General features: G+C 37.0%; 1 long non-coding RNA gene across 1 annotated transcript; it reads left to right on the plus strand.

The window, feature by feature from the left end:
• Positions 1–1866: 1866 nt before the first annotated feature.
• LOC113255495 (uncharacterized) lies at positions 1867–12744 on the plus strand. The gene is made up of 3 exons (XR_003316319.4): positions 1867–2478; positions 2592–2674; positions 12494–12744. It is a non-coding gene; the product is annotated as an uncharacterized LOC113255495 (long non-coding RNA).
• The last annotated feature ends 9057 nt before the right edge of the window (positions 12745–21801 follow it).

Genomic DNA, 21801 nt, shown 5'->3' on the forward strand with positions numbered 1-21801 from the left:
CTTTAGCAAAGGTAAGCAACAGCCAGATAGAGTTGAAAATTAAGCTTATAATTGTGATGTATAGTTTCTAATTTTAATATCAAGGTCTGCGGAGAGAAGATAGAGAACAAATTAAAATTATAAAAAGAATATTAAACATGCAGTTCTGGCAGGATACAAATTGGTTTCACAGAGCATTTTAGTAGAGAGGTTAATGAGAACTTGTTGGACTAGTTTCATCTGTGAAATTAATATTCTCCATATATTTCTTTTACTCTTCATTTATTTTCCTGTAGCACAAGTATTGCAGATTTGATAAGTTGGCACATTAGATAAGTAGCTATTTTTCTCAGATATACAGTCTAAACGTACTTTGTGATCAAGCATAGCTGGGCATACTACTCATTATTTTCATGTTTTAAAGTAGTATAAGAAATCAAAAGAACAAATGAAAAAAATCTATTTTTCTTCCTTACCTTGAAAAAATGAAGGTGCAAAATAATTGTGGCTTTTCTATGTGTGAAACTAGCAATCACTTTTTGAAATATTACCCCATGTTTTTCTAAGTTTTATTTTGGATGGTGATGAGCACAGAACAGATTCACTCAGTACCATAAATTACTATTTCATATTTCATTTTCACACTTAATTTGTCTTTGGGAAAAACAGCTAAAGCTCAACTTTGCCAAGTCTTTGGAGTGACTCCTAGATTGCTTCTACAGCTCCCTTCTCACGACCTCTGCAAATACGTGCACTACCAACCCTTTATTCTGAGACCTGAACTATGAAAGCTCTTACATGCAGTTGTCAGAGGAGCAAATGAATTAAGACTGGCAAGAAAAGAAAACATAATCATAATGATTAAAAAAAAAAAAAGCATTTTCAAGAGTTTACCATGAACTATACAAGTAATTTGCATGGAATTCTCATCTAATCCTTAAAAAAGAGATACTGTTACGAAACTCATTTTAAAAATTGGGAAATGTGTAATAAAAAGTTTGGCTTCAGCCCAAAGAGAAGTCTGCCCTTTGTCCCTAGTTACTAAGAAGTAGCCTCAAAGCTCTTGGAAATTCCCAAGTGATTGGCATGTTCTGGTTATTTACGGTGGGCCTCTGAAATCACACCTGATAGTTTATGCTAATGAGATGATTCAAGATGGGAGTATGCCATTCAAGATAGACGAACCACGTGACCAAAGGGTTGGGGCTTTGGGCCAAGTGACATCAGTCCAACCTTCTGGGAGAGAGGAGCTGGAGATTGAATTCAACCACATGGTCAAAGATTCAATCAACCATGACTGCATAATGAAACCCTAATAAAAACCGAACAGTGAGCTCTGGTGAGCTTCGGGGATTGGCAATACACTGTGTACCTCCCTGAAGACAAGGAAGCTTCACATTTGGAATCTTCCCAGATTCCACTGTGTGTCTCTTATTTTGGCTGATTTTAGTTTGTATCCTTTAGCTCTAATAACATTGTAATAGTTAGAATATATAACAGTAGGCATATAAGTAGTAAGTATACTTAACTTTTCTGAGTTCTGTGACTTCTGGCAAACTATCAGTCCCGAAGGTAGTTGTGAGGACGCCCAAATTTGTAGCCAGGTGCTCTGAAATGAGAGTGGTCCCAGGGACCTTCAACCTCTCAGCTGGCATATGAATTAAAGGCAGTTTTGTGGGGACTGTCCTCTCAGACTCTGCAGTTTGTCAATCTCATTGCACAACTGAGGCAGACTTGGCAGGCTGGAGGAGGGTGCCCTTAACCTTGAGTTTAGCTAACTCTGGCTATGAAATCAAGTCTCAAAGAGTTTCGTTGATTTGTTCAAAATTTTAGAGCAAATATGTGGAGAATTTAATATCTCTATCCCAGCAGTGTAGTCTGATTCCAAGATCCATTCAATTTATTTTACGCTGCTTCATAAAGCTCTAGAGTGAAAAGATATGATCTTAGTTTGGGTTCCCCCAGAAGAATTTGAGACAAGGCCAAGAGCAAAAGTAGTGGTTTTGGGAGGTGCAAGACGCAACAGTAAGACAATGGAGAATTGAACCAGGAAAGGCAGCCCGTGTAATCAAACCGGCTCCCATTCTAGCTGACCAGTGCTATTACTTCTGGCACACTCTGGATAATGGTATAAAGCACGGGCCAGCCGGGGGCCAGAGCGCTGTGACGTTTGCAGTTCAAGACAGCTCCTGGTTGAAGATGGAGTGCTGAGAAAATGGGGCATGTTAATTTCCTGGCACATCTAGACTGCATAATGAAGAGACAGCAGTCTTGAAGGGTTTTGGAGAAAGTTATTCGACAAGCACATGCAGATGTAGCAGCCGGCCATCTGTGGGGGAGGGGGGCATGCTGCAGTAGCAAGGTGTGAGGGGCCGGTGCACACACAGACAGCTATAAAACATTTAATAGCAGATACAATAGCACTGTCTTGGAAGGTGAAGTATAAAGAATCACAAACTACACCAGACTCCGCAAGTCACCACTGTCACAATCTAAAAGGTAAGAGAGGAAGTCTATGACTAGTCATCGCATTGGAACACTGAGCTACATCAGACAGTAGAAGTCCACAGTCATAACAAAATTATCTGCTTTTCAATCTTTTTCTCCCTTAGGGAATGAGGGGCTTCGTTATTCCTGCAGCAGATGGGATTACAGCCTGAAGATGTCAGCCCTCGCCACAGAGCTTCAGTTGAAGGTAATTGCTTTGTCATGGGTCTTACCTCCTTCCAGGATATCCTGACTGCAATGCCTGATCAATACAAGACTTCACCAAAAACCCTTCCTAGCCCCAAACTCCACTTGGGGTCAACAATGGCCTTTTGGGCTGCATTTCATCTTAACTCTTAGCTTTGCCTATTCCTGCTTTTCTCTCTCCCACAAGTGGCCGATTTCAAGAGCACTTCCTAAGAAATGTCTTGCACACAGATCTTCATCTTGGTCTGTTTCCCACAAAACTCAACTTGAAACAATCAGAGTACCTTAATGTTTCCTCCAATACTAAGTTGTGATGATGCCATTGTCTAAATATGGAAAAAAAACCCACCCTAGTCCTGTAAATATCGTAACATTTTCCAGTTCCAAAGTACTATTATGTAATATGGTATTCCTGTATAAACCCAGTAACTCCTTTTCACTCTTTTAAAAGAAATCTTAAGGAAGTTAATAAGCCAAGGTCCCGTGATGAACAGCCAAAGCTTATGTCTGATGTTCAGTTACTTAATAGTTGATAACTGTCTTGCCAATTACATGCATTTTTAATTATGTCAGTTGTACGCTTAAGTTCATTTTCAAGGGATTGAAAAATACGATTTACTCTTACAATCTGAAAATATAATTGTGGTCTAAATAAAAGTGAATTAAATTTTAACAAATGAATGAGACAGTGCTTCACCTTTTGGGAAATTTTGTTTCAAAAGCCGCATCACTATCTTTACCTATGCCTTTCATCACTTTTGATGTACAGTTTTAAAGAGGCTATCTAGCTACTCTTCCTTTAGTCAATCAACTTTATCTCCAGTCACAAAAGGCAATTATTATAAAAATTGCAATCACAAAATAACCATTAAGTGCATCTTTGTTGTGAAAATATTTAAAACAGGTTTTCAGAACTTGCATGAAGCGCTAGAATGCCTCAAGGTCAGAGGATCTCCTCTGGGAGCATGTTTCCAGGGGCTTTTTGTATAAATGGGTGCATGCTTTTGTTGCTGCTTCAGGGACTGAGAAACTCAAGTGGCACTTACATAGCCCTGGCCAGGAATACTAAACAGGCTGAAAAATGTGGAATAGACTCATACACACATCGACCTGTCTCAAGTGTGAATAGTTACACCATGAAAAGATGTTGACAACTGTCAGTTTATAAATGCAAATACAAAACATACAACAAATTGGTTAAGTCACTTTTTGTTCTCTAATCCTAAATACTTATTATCTACTCTGCTATCTTTTCAAAATGTGTAAAGGCACTTTGCAAATGTTATTTACTTAAAAATATGTGTGTTGTTTAAAAAGTATTTCCAGGCTCATAGATTGAGTAAGAAGAAGATTTTTAACAAAAATGTATTGGTTATTTATTTAGTTTTAAGAGGTCTTTAAAACTGAATTACAGTACTCTTTAAATTTTGGAAGAATTTAGTGAAATATATTTAATTTTGTAGCTGTGATAAAGACATTAATTTTGAGTGTCTCTAGAATAATATTATTGATATGATTGAAAATTGATATTTATAAAGATTTATTAGCCCATCTTAGGCAAGTTAATTTTAATTCATGTTTGTAATGCTTATTCTTTATGCATTTAGAAAATTTATTTTATTTACCCTAGAATCTGTATTTTCCTCATGGTTAATTCAATCACTGGAACTTAAGAGATTTATGTAAATACTGTAGGACATCATTCTGCTACTCTATTAGACCACATAGAGACTCCAAAAAGCCTATAAAAAGTATGCCCAAAACCACTAAGGAGAGGTCAGTTCTCTGAACCAGATATTCACAACCATAAATTAATACCACTTCATCTGTGTTACCTAACTGCTGGAAAAGTAGAGAAACGAAGGCTGTGATGTCTTGATCTGTATGAAAAAGAAAGCTAATTGCATCACATCATTCTGTTCCACTGCTTAGAAATAGAATTCCAAGTAGGTAAAAATGCACTTTATTTTTATTAGAGAAATGATGGCTTTCTCTCTCATTTCACTTCAGTCAGTTCCTAAGGATTGGGAAACATAAGTGCAGTGAGTTTCAGCGTACTCTTAATTAGGCTTCCAAAGCTAATGGTGAGAGTAAGTCACTGAATTGGCCCACTAAGCAATATTTTTCAATTCACCAACTGACCTTAACTTTATTACGTAGAATGGGAGGCTTTGCCATTTACTCTAAATTAAACTGAACAAATTATCTATATTTTGTTTGATCCAATCCTATCAAGAAATCACTACTTCCCCTTGGAGCACAGTCGGATTAGTACCAGTATCTTGCCAGGTTTCTGTTTGTACTGCAAAGTCTTACTGGACCAGATGGCTTCATGGTGAAGTCTATCAAACATTTAAAGAAGAATTAAGGTAATTCCTTTTCAAACTCTTCCCCAAAACTGAAGAGGAGAGAGAACTTCCTTACTCATTCTATGATGCCAGTGTTATCATCATAGCCAGCAAGAGACACTACAAGAAAAGTGCAGGCCAGCATCTCTCATGAATATTGATACAAAAAGTCTTCAACAAAATACCAGAAAACAAATTCAGCAGCATATGAAAAAGATTATATACCATGACTAAGAAAGACTTATTCCTGGAATTTAAAGATGGGTTAACATATGAAAATCAATCAGTGTAATAAGCCACATCAATAAAATGGAGAAAAACCACATGATGATCTCAATTGATGCAGAAAGAACATTTACAAAACTCATGATAAAAACACTCAACAGGGGCACCTGGGTGGCTCAGTCAGTCAAGTGTCTGCCTTCGGCTCAGGGCGTGATCCCGGCGTTCTGGGATCGAGCCCCACATCAGGCTCCTCCGTTGGGAGCCTGCTTCTCCCTCTCCCACTCCCCCTGCTTGTGTTCCTTCTCTCACTGGCTATCTCTCTCTGTCAAATAAATAAATAAAATATTAAAAAAAAAACACTCATCAAACTAGGAATAGAAAGAAATTACCCCAGCATAATAAAGCCCATATATGAAAAACCCACAACCAACACCATATTGAATGGTGAAAGATGGGGGAAAACTTTCCTTTAAGATCAGAGAAAATACAAAGATATTCACTTTCACAGTACTGGGAGTCCTAGCCAAGGCAAATGGCCAAGTAAAGGAATAAACGACATCCAAATTGAAAAGGAAGAAATAAAATTATTTCTGTTCACAGGTGACATGGCCTTATATATAGAAAACTCTAAATATCACACATACACACAAAATACTAGAACTGATACATGAAGTCAGCAAAGTTGCAGGATACAAAGTCAACACGCAAAAATAAGCTGCATTTTTGTACACTAACAATGAACAATTCAAAAAGAATGCTAAGAAAAATAATTCTATTTTTTATAATACCATCAGAAAGAATAAAATAACTTAGGAAAAATTTAACCAAGGAGGTAAAAGACTTATTCACTGAAAACTACAAAACATTGCTGCAAGAAATTAAAGAAAACATATATAAGTGGAAAGACATTCTGTGTTTATGGATTGGAAGACTTCATATTTATTTATTTATTTTTATTTAAATTCAATTAGCCAACATGTAGTAACATTATTAGTTTCAGATATAGAGATCAGTAATTCATCATTTGCATATAACACCCAGTGCTCATCACATCACTGGTCCTCCTTAACGCCCTTCAATCAATTACCCCATCCCCCCACACCTCTCCCCTCCAGCAACCCTCAGTTTATTTCCTATGGTTAAGAGTCTCTTATGGTTTGTCTCTCTCTCTGATTACTTACCATTCGGTTTTCCCTCCTTTCCCCTATTATTCTCTGCACGTTTTCTTAAATTCCACATATGAGTGAAACCATATGATAATTGTCTTTCTCTGATTGACTTATTTCGCTCAGCATAATACCCTCTAGTTCCAACCATGTCGATGTAAATGGTAAGTATTCATCCTTCTGATGGCTGAGTAATATTCCATTGTATATATGAACCACATCTTCTTTATCCATTCATCTGTTGAAGGACATCTTGGCTCTTTCCATAGTTTGGCTATTGTGGACACTGCTGCTATAAACATTGGGGCACATGTGTCCCTTCGGGTCACTACATTTGTATCTTTGGGGTAAATACCTAATAGTGCAATTGCTGGGTCATAGGGTAGCTCTATTGCTAATGTCTTGAAGGACCTCCATACCTTTTCCAGAATGTCTGTACCAGCTTGCATTCCCACTGAAAGTGTAGTAGGGTTCCCCCTTCTCCACATCCTCACCAACATCTGTTGTTTCCTGACTTGTTAATTTTAGCCATTCTGACAGGTGTGAGGTGGTATCTTATTGTGGATTTGTATTTCCCTGATGCCAAGTGATGTGGAGCATTTTTTATACTCCAGAGAGTATATAAATTGGGTCATTATTAACAAATTTCGTGTATCCGCTTACAGATGTTTTCTTAAGGGGCACCATTTCCCTCAAGGTACGCCATGTGTTACACTTGGATATCGAATACTTACCCAGCCACGAGTCTGAGCCTCCCAGACCTTTAACTCTGCGGAACATAAGTGGCCAAGAACTTCACCCACTGCCCTCTGAAATGTACCACCATGTGTGTTTGCACCTGTGCCATGCTTCCCACAGCCAAGTCCCCACCAATGACTGAGCACAATCGGGATACCAGGCAAGCCTGTTCCCAAGAAAAATACCTTCGATGCCATCTGTCTTGCCGACGCTTTCTCCTACTGTATAAAAACATAGAAAACTTCCATTCAATTTTCCTTCCCTCTCACCTTTGCTCACGGTTAGCCTAGCATGGTTAGCCTAGCACGAGTAGCCTAGCACTTTCTCAGCTTTATCCAATGCTGGATAAATCTCTTTATCTCCTAATTGAATGTAATTTATCTTCATAAATAGCTTTATCCACAATAGAGTATGAATTTTCTGCATACAATCTAAAGAGAGAATAATTTGAAGGAACACCTCGTGCCGTGCCTTGTATATGGAATCCTATTGTTCAGCAGTTTCTGGAAGAGGAAGTATACAAATTCATGTTGAATGAATGAATTGCATTTGAAGATCCAACATTTTAAGTACAAAATTATAATATCTATATGAGATTTTAAAATTGCAAATTAGTTAAAAAGTATGTTAACTGGCAACACTTAGGCATCTGAAGTAGAAGTGGGCCTGACCTTAGATATAAATAGTAAGACTTTTTTCTGTCATAAAACATATGTAACATAAAATTTACCATAGTAACCATTTTGACATGTGCAACGCAGTGGAATGCATTCACCGTGTTGTGCAACCATCACCAGGCCTCATCTCCAAAATTTTTTCATGATCCCACATTGAAACTCTATACACATTAAACAATAACTCCCCAGAATCCCCTCCTCTGGCCCCTGGTAGCCACTATTCTATTTCCTATCTCTATAAATTTAACCAGTCTAGGTACCTCATATAAGTGGAATCATGCAATATTTGTCCTTTTGTCTGGCTTCTTTCATTCAGTATGTTTTTAAGTTTCACCCACGCCGTAGCACGTACCAGAGCTTCACTCCTTGTTAAGACTAAATAATATTCCCTTGTATATTTAGACACACTTCGTTTTTCCATTCATGCTTCGAAGGAAGGTTTGGGTTATTTCCACTTGTTGACCGTTATGAATAATGTTGCTACGAACACGGGTGTATAAATACCTGCTCAAGTCCCTGTTTTGCATTATTTTGAGTATGTACCTAGAAGTGGACTTATTGGATCATGTGATAATTTTATGAGGAAGCACTCAAACTCAAACTCTGAAATGAAAATTATACATATTTCCTAATACATAGTCCTACACAGTACATTAGTGAAGATATAATGAGAGTTCTGACATCAGCCTCTCCTCTAGGGAGCTAGCATTGACACTTAACCTCTTTCTTTCTTTCTTTCTTTCTTTCTTTCTTTCTTTCTTTCTTTCTTTCTTTCTTTCTTTCTCTTGTTTTCTTGCTTTCTTCCTCTCTTCCTCTTTCTCTTTCTCTTTCTTTCTTTCTTTCTTTCTTTCTTTCTTATTTTAACATTTTTGGCTATTTATTTATTTACGTATTGAGAGAGAGCATGGGGGACGGGCAGAGGGAGAGGGAGAGAGACAATCTTTAGCAGGCCCCACGCCCAGACCTCAGGCAGGGCTCCATATCATGACCCCGAGATCATGACCTCAGCTGAAACCAAGAATGAGATGCTTAACCGGCTGAGCCACCCAGGACCCCCTTAACCACTTTTTCTGAGGGATCCATGTGTATCTTCTGTGTGTCTCATGTTTCACTTCAACCAAATTATCTTTTGTTTCAAGACTTTTATATCATAAGATTTGATATGTGATAACACATTCTTATTCAATGTCAATTCTTTGATATTTATTTAAGAGTCTTTATTTCTTGATTATACTGAGGACCATTTGCTTTGCTCTCTTGTGCTTATAAAATACTTACTATGCTTATGAGATACTAGAGCATTCTCTCCCTATATCCAGCACAGCCTTCTCTGTATCTGTGTTCCCTATTGTGGCTGCATTTTCTCTGCAAGATATGAGCACTCTATTACATGGCAATGACAAAAGGAGCTTAAATCATGTGGGGCCCTTTATGCTTGAGGTTCCAACAGAAAATAATTTTCTTCTTTTCAGAAGATGAAAAAATGTATTGTACAACTCCAGAAATTATTACATCATTTCTCTACCTACGGTAGGACAGATCATTTCCATCTGAAGATTGTACCACCATGTGTAGGGGTGTGTGTATGTGTGTGTGTGTGTACGTGTAACTGAATAATAGACACAATGGTGTACATAACAATGCCAATATATTATAAATGTATTTAAATTAGTTTTCTAGATGATGATACACTTTGTTTTACTTTTCCATTTATTTACTTAATCTAATAAAAAGTAATGTCTTATAATTTTATACATTTCATAATTCTATGGTTACTTTTCTCATTTTTTGTTTTATACATTTTGTTCCTCTTTGCTTTTTTTTTTTCAAAGAACCAGATTTTAGATATATGTATTTTTTTGTTTGTTTCTTCTTTCAGTTTTCAAACTCATTACTTACTCCTTTTAACTTATCAGTCAGTCCCACTCTTCTTTCTTTTGGTTTACTTTGGTGTCTGGGGCCCAGACTCTTCTAAACTTTGTGGGTTTCCCTTGTATTTGCCCATAAGTGAAGCCTAGTTGCAGATTTGGCTAAGCTTTCAGATTAGCTCACTGAATTTTTCAACCCATATGGAGACCCCTTAATTTGAGGATTATTACCTCTTTGTGGTTTTTTTTTCCCCCTTGGGTCTTAGAACTGTTAGAAGTATATTTTCCTTCTCTATTCCTTCCACATAACTGCTGACAATCAACCAGATCATTTTGCTTTTGGTGACTTGGCCCCATCCATTTGCATACTGGAACTCTTGGAAGACGCCTTGTTATTCATTTTTTCCAGATGTAGTGTGTCTGTCTGTCTGTAGGATTTATTTATTTATTTATTTGTTCATTTGTTCATCCTTTTACTCATTTTTCTCTTCCTCCTTTTTTTTTCTTTTGTTTTTGTGGGGGGAATTAGGGATCTTCAAAAACTATGAAGTTGCCACCATCTTCCCTTGACTTATTTGTTAAATGACACTCCGACTGATTTAATAGTGAGGACGCAAGTCAAGAATGGCAACTGGGAGCCTGGTTGCATAGCTATTGCTATGGTCCAGGTGAGATGGTGGTGGCTTGGATACTTTGAAAGTGTGGCCAGAGAAAGCCCCTCTTGAGGGTCAACTTTTGAGCTGAAACCAGAAGGGTGAGAACAGACACATGGAGAGCTAGGAATAAAGCCTTCCAGACAGATTCTGGTACAGGTGGGTGGTGGTGAACTGAACCATGAGCAGTGGAGACAACAGTTCAGGGAAAGACTAGAAAAGGAGATAAGATCCAAGTCATGTCTGTCCTTGTTACCTCTGAGTGTTTGAGATACACTCAGAAGCTATTTCAGATCACAGCCAGTGGTCTACACAAGTAAGACAATTATAATAGGAACAGAATGAAAGAACGGCCAAGCAGAAATACAAGAAACCCAGCATCGTGCCAGAGAGAAAAGAACAATAGAACTTGACTTGGGCTTTGGCATAAGTCTTTTTGGGGAAAAAAATAGCATTTACGCATTAAAGAATGAGCATGATTTTGGCAGATGGGGAGAAAGGCTATGAGCACTTCCCATACTTTTCAGACTGAGATCATGACCTCAGTTCCAACGAAAAGTTTGCTAGTGTATTAAACTATATTCAATAAACGAATTATCTCACACTTGAAATAAATATATACCCTCCCTGCAAAAAGTCAAGTTAAGGTATGTTAAATTCTGTAGTCATGGGTGATATTTGATCATCTCAGGAAGACTCTGAAGACAACAGTCATATTTGTGTTTTATTTTGAGATTTTAATCGTACAAAGAGTGTAGGGAAATTGGTTTTCAAAGAGGTGGTTATACCGTCTTTGCTTTTGGGACCCTTTATATACTAGTCATCACAATTAATCAATAAAGATATTAACCACCTTTTAACAGCATATAGTATAACAATACTTATGGTCAATAAAAATAGTATCTAAAACTCATACATGCTAAATGCTTTACATACATCATTGCACACCTCACTCTAACCCTTCCAAATAGGTAATATTATTATCTCCAATTTACAGATGAGCCCACTGAGTTTCAGTGAGGTTCAGGCTACATTCGAAGACATTTATCTGTGAAATTGCTAAGCTGGAGTCATACAAAGTTCAGCTGACCCCAGAGGCCACGTCTTTGGTATAATATTCTACTGATAAAGTCACTGTTTTACTGACTTTTAAGAGACTTGTGATTTTGAATTCTGTGCACTGCCAGTATTTTTAACCAGATATTTGAAGACTTTTTCTACTTCTTTTCATGGTCAAATTTTATTTTCTGGACATTCCAAATAGGGTTGAAATTTCCCCCCAAATAAATAAACAAAGTGTATTAACACAACGAGAATTGTGATTTCAAGGACTAATTTAATCTTTTCATGAGTGCTTTTCATTTCAGCACAGATTATTCCGTTATGCCATTAAGATTCAGCTCTGTTGTGTGGTTGTTTAAAAGCTAGTTGCATGCCATTTTAATAGAAGCCTTTGTATAATGTTGTTTGTTTCATTACTTTCAGATTAGTTGATCAACAACCTGCAACACAACATTCAATTTTGTTCCCTGTGAAAATGTTCAGGCTAATAGGTTTCATACGTTGTAGTTCAATTTATCTGCCTATTAGGAGAGGTCATTAAGTAGAAGAAACCAGCTTTTAGAAATAATGAGTTTTTCATTTACTGGTACAGGCATTTTCTTTAAAAAGGCATCATTAATCACATAGTTAAACCACTAATTAAAAATGTTTTACTTTGATTTGCTTTATTTTCCTGAACTACATTAAATACCAGTCTGTCATGTGGATGGCAAGATCAAAGACCTCTGTGCTCCCACTTGTCATTAAAAAATTAATAATAGCTTTGCTTTGCACTTTTTTCATCACATAGGCCAGTGTGTATGCACGTGTGTGTGTGTGTGTGTGTGTGAGCTTCTACTTAAGCCAATGTGTGAGATATTTTCCACTAACAGAGAAGCCACCTTCCAAAATATATATCAACTATAGAAGCCATCTAAATATGCAAAATGTATCAAATGGAAATATTTACCATGCAGTTACTATAATTTCATTTTTATTTCTGTTGGTGCATTTTGTTGGTTTAAGTTAAAATTTATTTCTAAGCGTTCTGTTATACATGGGTTGCATTATGCGAAGAACCAATATATTCTCGTTCTTTTTTAGTGAACGGACATCACTGGAAGATAAGAAGCAGGATGTTTTGGTAGAAAGAACAACAGAATGGAAGCTAAGAGACTTCTGTTTTGGTTCTCCCCCCTCCCCCCAATCTGCCCTAACTTGCTCTGCAATGCAGATCACTGAAACTCTCTGGGCCTGAACTTTCCACTATTGCAAAATGATAAAGTTCAAGATTTTGTGTTTTCTTCTAGATTTAATGCACCACAATTTTAAACTATTGTTTTGTTTTTAGGTGAAGAAACGAAATTTGCAAGAATATAAATGCACAAAGTATATGTTCTTTCCTCATATACTGTGCTATTTTATAATGTGGTATATTATGCTCTTTGATCTGAAGGTTCTAAACCACTGGATTAAAGTCCTTTATTGAATGATGAAAACAATAAAAAGAGTAAATGCCTTCGTATACCTTTTTCTTCCTTTTTTTTTTTTTTCAAATACAAAGGTATGGTACTCTAGCAAATGTTTTGCATAAGCTAAATTTAAAGGCACAGGCATTACTGTTTGCTCAGTATTGCATTGCCCCCCCGGGGAATAAGACTGACGTTTGCTAGCATGTATATGCACTCCGAAGTAGAATCTCGTTCTTATTCTGGTTTTTTGCATGTCAAAATTGAAAGCAGTCAAGAAATACAACTGAAGGTATAAGTAGATCACCTTCTAAGCTCTAATTTATTTGAAAATGTTACCTAATTTTCATTTAGTAGTTAGGTCAATAGGTAAACCACCATTGGTGGGTGAGCTAATAAAAGAAACCAGGGCAACAAGTGACATAGGGGAGTAGAGAGGGACATTCCATATGGCAACGCACCACTTATTTACCTACTGTTTTTCCTTTGCTTTTCCTTCCTAAAAATTTCAAATGTAGGAACCAGCCTGGATTTGGGAGTCACAACTAGTTCTATTTGAACAGCTTGGTCAAGTTATCATAACGTAGTGGATCTAATTCTCATCATTGGGAAATGGGGAGAGCTGTGCCTGCTACTCAGGGATGTTTGATGGTTAAAAGGAATGCCAACATTTATTTAATGGCATCCGTTGCATACCTGCTATTTCCCAGGGATGGCAGTAAAGTGATGAGTAGGGATGACAAGGCCCTATCCTAATGGATCTTATGTTCTTATGGGAGACAAACAATATGCAAGAAGTAAATACATGTATAACACAGTTCCTTGAAGTGATAATTACCAGGCACATACACAGTGCTTATTAAAAACTACGAGATCCCTTATTCTCATGAAATACAGCTATTCATCTAGTGCTTGAATACACTGTACAATATATTTACTATATGATTGTTTAGTATTTTCTTGAGCATACAGTAAATAAGAATTTACCTCCCCAAACAAACCCATTTATTCTTTGGGAAGCACTGATTGTAAGGGCTTTCAGATTATGCTGAACCAACTTCTATCACTGTCTACCAGTCCTCATTGTATATGAGAAACGTCCATATGTTGAAAGACCTAAACCTCTGCTCCCTGATGTCATCTCTTCCCTAGGTTGGCACCCTGGTTCCTTTCATCATGATCCATAAGGTATGTTTTAGAGCCCCTCAGTTTTCTTTTCATGCTCTTCAGTTTTTCCATTTTCCTTTTAAAATCAAAACTCCATATGGCTTCTGACCAGGGAAGAATATAGTACACTTAGACATCTGAAGCTAATCTTATCCTTGTGTTGGAGTTTTTCCCCCCATTACTTTAGTCTAAGGTTACATTAACTATTTTGCTGGCCAGGTAATACTATTGTTGTTATTTATTTAGCTTATTCCTAAAACTCTTGAGACTTTTAAATGCTTTACTTCAATTTTTAGCCCTTTCTCTTCCTTCCTTCCTCCTGTCGACACTTCCTCCCTCTCTCCCTTCTTTTCTTTCTTTCTTTCTTTCTTTCTTTTGCTCCATTCCCATTCCTTTTCTGGGATTTGTACATGTGGTGTTCTGAAGTCAAATGCAGCGTCAGTGTGTCTTTTCAGAAGACTGATCTGGAAAATATGGGGTTTATCATACTACTGTCTCTGAATTGTGTTGTGTAGACTCTTGGTAAGTTCATGCCTGCATATAAGTTAGTATCCTTTGGATGTCATTGTTTAAATAGTTACATAGTCCCTTACTTGCAATTTAACTTATCTATCAGTCTGGCTCCCCAAAAATGTCAGAAAATACATGTGTCCATGCCATCGGAATGTGAATGGCTTGATACATGTGATAGTGTCTCATGAATTCTAAATGACAGAGCATTGATGGAAAGACATTAATTACGTGGGAACCTGATTTGGTTCCCCAAAGATTACTGAATAACTTAAATAAAAATACAGTAATATTGTTATATTCTTACAATTTTATATATAATTGTATATATATATACAATCTTATATGTGATATTATATATAATATATGTAATATTAAGGAATATATACCTATTCCTTCTGAGAAATGTGGAATAGATTTTCCTTAAAAACAAGCTAACTTTTTTATTAATGTATTTTCTTACCTTAATGGTGTAGACTGTGGAATAAACAGTTGTCACTAAGTGCTATGAAAGAAACCGTCTTTAAGGCACACTACGCAGTTTGTTTTGTTTTTTCAGAATCTTAACAGTTATTGTTTGGCATCCTATGCTCCATTTGTCCACAAACAATATCTGGACTGTGTATTATTTTTTAACTTGGTACCTTGGGAACATTAGCAAAGATTTGTTGAGGGGCCCCTGGGTGGCTCAGCCTGTTGAACTTCTGACTCTTGATCTCAGCTCAGCGGTCCTGAGTTTTGAGTCCTGGGTTGGGCTCTGCGCTGGGTGTAGAGCCTACTTAAAAAAAAAAAAAAGAAAAGAAAAGAAAAGATTTGTTAAGCTCTGAGAAATCTTAATTTTAAAAATAAAACATTCTATTCAGTTATGTAACATATGTATGATTAATGTATGCATAATTTATATACAAGTACAAGTGATATACTAGGAATTCTGATACAAGCCAGTTATTTCTCTTCACTAAAACACTGAGCCAGGGCTGTGGGAAAGACAAGTTCTGCTCCTTGCTCTTTACCTATGTGATCTAGTTTTCCCTGTGCTGGTATGTGCTGGAAGAGCTCTCTCTCAGATCAAGGTTCTTACAGGTCAGTCTCTGCGTGTGCACCTGTTCCAGTGATTGACTCAGAAGGTTGCTTCTTCTGGCCATTTGTGTTGTGTGCCCCTATATCAGAATTAATTTTTCCCTATATGTAAGGACCTGAGACTTATAGTGAGTCTTTGGGGTTTAAGAACTATATGTACTATTTATCTTGATCTCCACTGAGTTCCATTTCATTCCCAGCTGTCAACTGCCATTGTGCCTAAATGGTGTCCTCTATCTTACAATAGCAAAAAGAGGAATATTTTTTACACTTTTCTTGGTGAAAGAGACTTCTCCATTTAGGCTCAAGCTTGCGATGTCACCCACTGCATAGAGTGATTGGTACAGTGGCACATACAGTGTAGCAGTATTAAACATACCTTCCACTGGCAATAATTTTAGAAGAGTTTCCATGCACTAGTGAGACATTTAGAAAATTAATATTTGGGGGCGCCTGGGTGGCTCAGTTGTTAAGCGTCTGCCTTCAGCTCAGGGCGTGATCCCAGGGTTCTGGGATCAAGCCCCACATTGGGCTCCCTGCTCCACTGGGAGCCTGTTTCTTCCTCCCCCACTCTCCCTGCTTGTGTTCTCTCTCTCACTGGCTGTCTCTCTCTCTCTGCCAAATAAATAAAATAAAATCTTTAAAAAAAAGAAAATTAGTATTTGGCTTGATTTTGCTTTCATCAGAAGAATATTTAGTAATACTTACTAATAAGAGCACTTTTCTCTTTTGTTCTGGCCTAAAAGCCATGACCCAGAAGCTCAACTAGCATTAATACTCATTAAGCAGTGTAATAATTCTATATACTTGTTAATCTGAAAGTTGAATTCATATGATTGAATGATGATACTCAACATGCTCTTAATTTAAAATTATAGGGGCGCCTGAGTGGCTCAGTCAGTTAAGTGTCTGCCTTCGGCTCAGGTCATGCTCCCAGGGTCCTGGGATTGAGTCCTGCATCAGGCTCCCAGCTTAGCGGGGAGTCTGCTTCCCCTCTCCCTCTGCCCCTCCCCCATGCTTTTGTGCTCTCTCTCTCTCTCAAATAAATTAAAAAATAAATAAATTAATAAATTAATATATGACATATATTTAATTCTTTGGGAATTCGTTCAAGATATTTTCTCTAAGTTTATTTTTTTAGTGTTTTAATCAAAACTTTTTAAAATTAACTTTTTGATTTTGAGATAATTATAGATTCACGTGTAATTGTAAGAAAAAACACAAAGAGATCCCATGTGCTGTTTCCCCAGTTTCCCCCAATGGTAGCTCTTTGTAAAATGATAATACATTATCACAACCAGGAAACTGAAATTGATGCAGTTGACATACTTCACCACAGGGATTCCACAAGCTGTCCTTCTATAGCTGTATCCACTTCCTTCCTGCTCTCCTCACCCTCATCCTTGGAAACTACCAATCTGTGCTCCATTTCTATCATTTTGTCATTTTGAGAATATTGTATAAAGGTCATCATATAATACATAATCTTTTGGGATTGGCTTTGTTCACAGAACACATTTCTCTGAAGTTTCATCAAGGTTGACATGTGTAACAATAGCTTGTTTTACCTTTTTTATTGCTGAGTAGTATTCCATGGTATGACTGTCCTCCAATTTTTGTTTTTATCTTTGTTTTTAAGCATTTTCCCATCGAATGACGTCTGAGCTGTATCCGGTTTTGCGATGCTATGAATAAAGCTGTTAGGAACACTTGTGTTTGTGTAAAGGTGTTCATTTCTCTGGGATAAATGCTGAAGAGTGCAATAATTGCCTGAGAGCGGGTCCTTGTGGATTCCATATTTTCTTTGATGATAGAACATGTCCTTCTTGAGAGTCCTCTGGAATAGATGACAGAGTGATGCTTTAAACTCCCATAGACAGCAAGCCATGTAACCAAGGAAACTACAGATTATCTCATTCGACCTTCTAATTTTACGAATGAGGTTTGAGATTTGGAGAGCTTTACTGTTTGTCTAAGTTCACAATAGTTTTTAAACTTTAATTCACCATGCTGCTCAGTTCTAATATTATTTTTCCAAATTTTCTTACTCATTGACTAACTGAGGCTCAGGTCTTGCAAGGAACTACACGGGACAAGGTCATTAAAGTTACGTCTTAAGTTCTTCAGAGAAGCTGTGGAATTTCAGCCATATATAAAGAGGAGTGGAAACAGGATGACCTATAGAGTTCTGTTCTATTTAAAATCATTCTATTCTACAACAATGTTGATTGTGTCCCTTCAGTAAGTCTCCAGGACCACTTCTTGGCCCTGGGCAGTAATCGAGTCATCTCTCATTCCTTCTTCATACGTTCTTTGGGATTCAGACTGTTCCTTTTCCAAAGCGTTCATGCTCTGCTCTGGTTTTATGAGGATCTTTCCTCCTAAGACTAGCAGTAAAATAGAAAATAGTCTCTACAAACAAAAACAAACATAATATATTTCACTGCTAATTATTGTGACACAGAATATGGAGTAAAACAAACAAAAATCATAATTCAAGACCAGTTACAGATAGTTTATAAATTCAGTAGCGTCCTCCAAATCACAATCTAGTGAGCTCTAGACTTTGTGTACATGAGAATTACCCAAAACGCTTGTTAAAAATGTAGCCTTTAATCACTGCTCCAGAGTCTGAGGCTGAGAAATTTGCATTTTAAATAAGACCTCCCTCCATTGACCTCCCTCCACTGTGGCCAGCTGGTTCTTTTCCGGATCATATTTTGACAAAACTTTGAGGAATATGCTCTTTTTATATAGTAGCTGAAAACCCGCCTCCGACAAGGTGATTCTTGAAGCCATGGGATATGACTCCTCTGTTAAGCCTCAAGTTAGGTTGGATCTTCACAGCTACAAGGTCTGATGGAATTCCCACACACTTCCAAATCTTTTTCTCTAATCACTCTTCTGGTCATTGTATTCTGTTATTATCATCAGATCTCATTTTCTTCCCCCAAAGAGATTATTTACTGGTTTAATTTCTTTGCCTCTCTTACTGTTTCAATTTGTTTATGAAGAACTTGAAACAGGTGATCTCTAAATACCGTCTTGCCCCTGGAGTGCTGTAATTCTAGGATTCTGTCTGGTCATTGAAGGAAAGAATGACTCATAGCTGACAGTGATGAAACAGATTTGACTTTAGCAGCAGGTCAGAAATTTCCAGCCCTATAAGAAGAAAAGAACCACACATAAAGGTATTGCTTTAGAGGCGGAGAAGTTTTTATTTTACTCTTCAGTCGCCTATTATAATTGCTATGTCATTGATTACCCATATCAGAACTTCATTTGGATAATGAGATACAGGGTTTACGTATAGAAATACATTTATAAAACCATTTTATAAGATTTATTTTTTTAAATTTCAAATCTATGTGAATGGAAGAGTACAGACTTATTGACTGGGGAGAAAAGACACAGATGGCAAAATATATTCAGCAAAATGCATTAGCATAATTAAAATTAGAACTCAAACTATGAGGGTTTGGAAGGGCATTTTCAAGTGCCCTGATGGAATATTGAATAAGATTCCAGATATATGGATGTGCGGATGGGGAGGAAGCAGATTGTTCTGCACTAGTGTCTGGAAGGCACTATTTGCATATGGTGAGTGGAGTCAGCATGCCGATGCCCTGTACCTTCCCAAAGACCTTGCACATCTAAGGATTGCTCCACTCCTGGTACTACTCATGTTCCCACTGTCAAACACTGCAGGAGATTAGGAGTTCTTCCATCCACAGGACTTTCTGGCTCTGATTTTGTTCTTTAGAAAAAAAGTAGCTGAATCATGTCTTCAAAGTTTGTTTTCTACTATGAAAAATGTCAGCACATGTATTATATTTTTTATTAGACCAACCTTGTGTGCTCTATGCCATTTAACCATTGCAAGTCAAAAGGAATAGATACTTTGTTAAATCCACAACACACTAGCTTGTTAATCTTTGGACAGTATGAAAAGAGCTGATTTGTTTTCATCTGTTCAGTAGGTATTGCAATAAGTTTTTGTTAATGGTGAAAATTCTGGGGAGAGGTGTGGTAACCTTGCAGTGCTGACGTAAAGGTTTAAGGAGCAGTAAAGCAGTAAAGCACCATGGGTATTTGAGTTTAATGTGAACTTCATGTAACAACAAGAACAAAAAATAAGAAAACCCCTGATGATCACAGTCAGGGATGTGGCTAATGTTAATATTTAGTGAAAATGTAAATAATAAAATAAATACTGTGTTCTCAAAGTCATATAATGGGATGATACTATCACAATTCTTATAATATACATATTGGTAGTATCTCAGAGCTAATTTATAATACTCTTTCTGGACTATGTTAAAAACTCTATATCAGCAGGCACAAGACCATAATTTTGTATAGAGTTTTCTTAGGATGCAAAATAGCTGAATAAAGACACACAAAAATAGTAATATTCCCCATAGTAGTGCAATTCCTACTCAAAGTGTTGAATAGATAACCAAACTGATAACTTTCAGACTCAACCGATATTTTTCTCAAAGAAAGAGATGGGCAGAACCTCTTCCAATTTCCCTTGCAGAGGAAGATGTAGATTTAGAAAATAGCATTTGTTAAATATATTCAAGAAAGACCGGTGCAAAACCTAATTATTGTCAGAATTTTAAAGTTTATACCCATTTAAAAATCCAAAGTCATAATACTGTATCTAAACAATTCTCTATTTTTACTATTGATTTCCCTTTCAGCATACAGAGTCATTCCATCCCTTTCGCTCATGTATTTAGTGACTGTAGTGAGTCCTGTAGCATTAGGAATCAGCTCAAACGTTCCAAACAAAAGTGCATAAAAAGCATATCATATGTAGCTTCCAAGTTGTCATATTGGTATGAAAGCTATTTTGTTTCTATTCAAAGATATTGTGTGAAGACAAAAATGAGCTGAGAGCTCACAGAACTTAGTTAATATTCAATCCCTATGGAAATAGGTTATCATTAGAAAGGGGTTCACAGGGAACAACTGGCTTAATGAACAAGGTAGAGTCACTTTTATGCCACACCATAGATTATTCTTTCTGACTCTCAGGGTAAAATCTGAATGTTCCCTTTCTTCCTTTCCAGCTGGTAATCATTTGTATGCATTTCTTAGAATAAACGACACTATGCCTCTTACATCCATTCCTCTATTGTATATTTGGATTCTTCATCCCAGTTAAAAGACCAGAAGGGAGGTACTGTAGGCTGCTTTATATTGTCCTGCACTCCTTCTCTCTTCTCTCTCACCCAATAAAAAGAAAATAGAGGAGCAAAATATGTGTAGGAGTCACTGTGGTATGGCTGTGATATATCTTTATATTGTTCTTATGTTTTAAACATGAAATCCTCAGTAAAAGGAACAGTCCCTCAGTGATGTGAAGTGTCAGCACTTAGCATCCGCATTACTTCACGATATTGGGTCTAGCCACTCATCCTATTTGTGGTATGCTTTCTGTTTATGCTGAGTGATTGAAAAAGAAGGCCAATTTCATGTGGTTTTATTCCCAATATTTACTTGAGGGAGGATATATTGATATAATATGGTTTCAAACAGCTCTAGTATTAAGCCTTCTCATGAGAATATCTTTTATTTTTTAGCTAGAGTTTAAGTAGAAAATGAAAAGACCATTTATTTCAAACCTAGTAAGTGCTTACTACTGCATATACATTATTTCATTACTACTTACACTTACTAGGTTAGGTATTATCTCCCTTTTACCAATGATGAAATTGAACCTCAGAGAGTTAAAAGAAAGTGCTCAAGGTCACCTACCAAGTAAATAGTGAGAAGAGGAAACTCAGGTGCCTGACTGGAGCCTCTAGTTGAACTACAGCTGGAGAACTTATATTTGCCATTTGAGGTCAATGTAGAGATATTCTGGAAGAGTGACCAGCTGCCCTGCTTTGCCCAAGACTGAGGAGTGTCCCAGGATGTAGGACTTTCATTGCTCACCCTGGGAGAGTGTGGGGAAAACCAACACCATCAGGCTCCCTAGACTGGAATGTCAAACCAGAGTATCCCTCTGGCTTCTAAAGACAAAAATTATTCAGCCAATTAAAAAAAAAAAAGTCTTAAGATTTTACTTGGTTCTCCTGAAAGTCTTTTGAATACTGTCTACCAATCACGCCCACTTCCAGGGTTTTTTTTTTTAACTAAGCTACACTGGGTGCATGATTCTCTAAGAATAGAGCG

This window comes from Ursus arctos, unplaced genomic scaffold (genome assembly GCF_023065955.2).
Source record: "Ursus arctos isolate Adak ecotype North America unplaced genomic scaffold, UrsArc2.0 scaffold_11, whole genome shotgun sequence".
Taxonomy (NCBI): Eukaryota; Metazoa; Chordata; class Mammalia; order Carnivora; family Ursidae; genus Ursus; species Ursus arctos.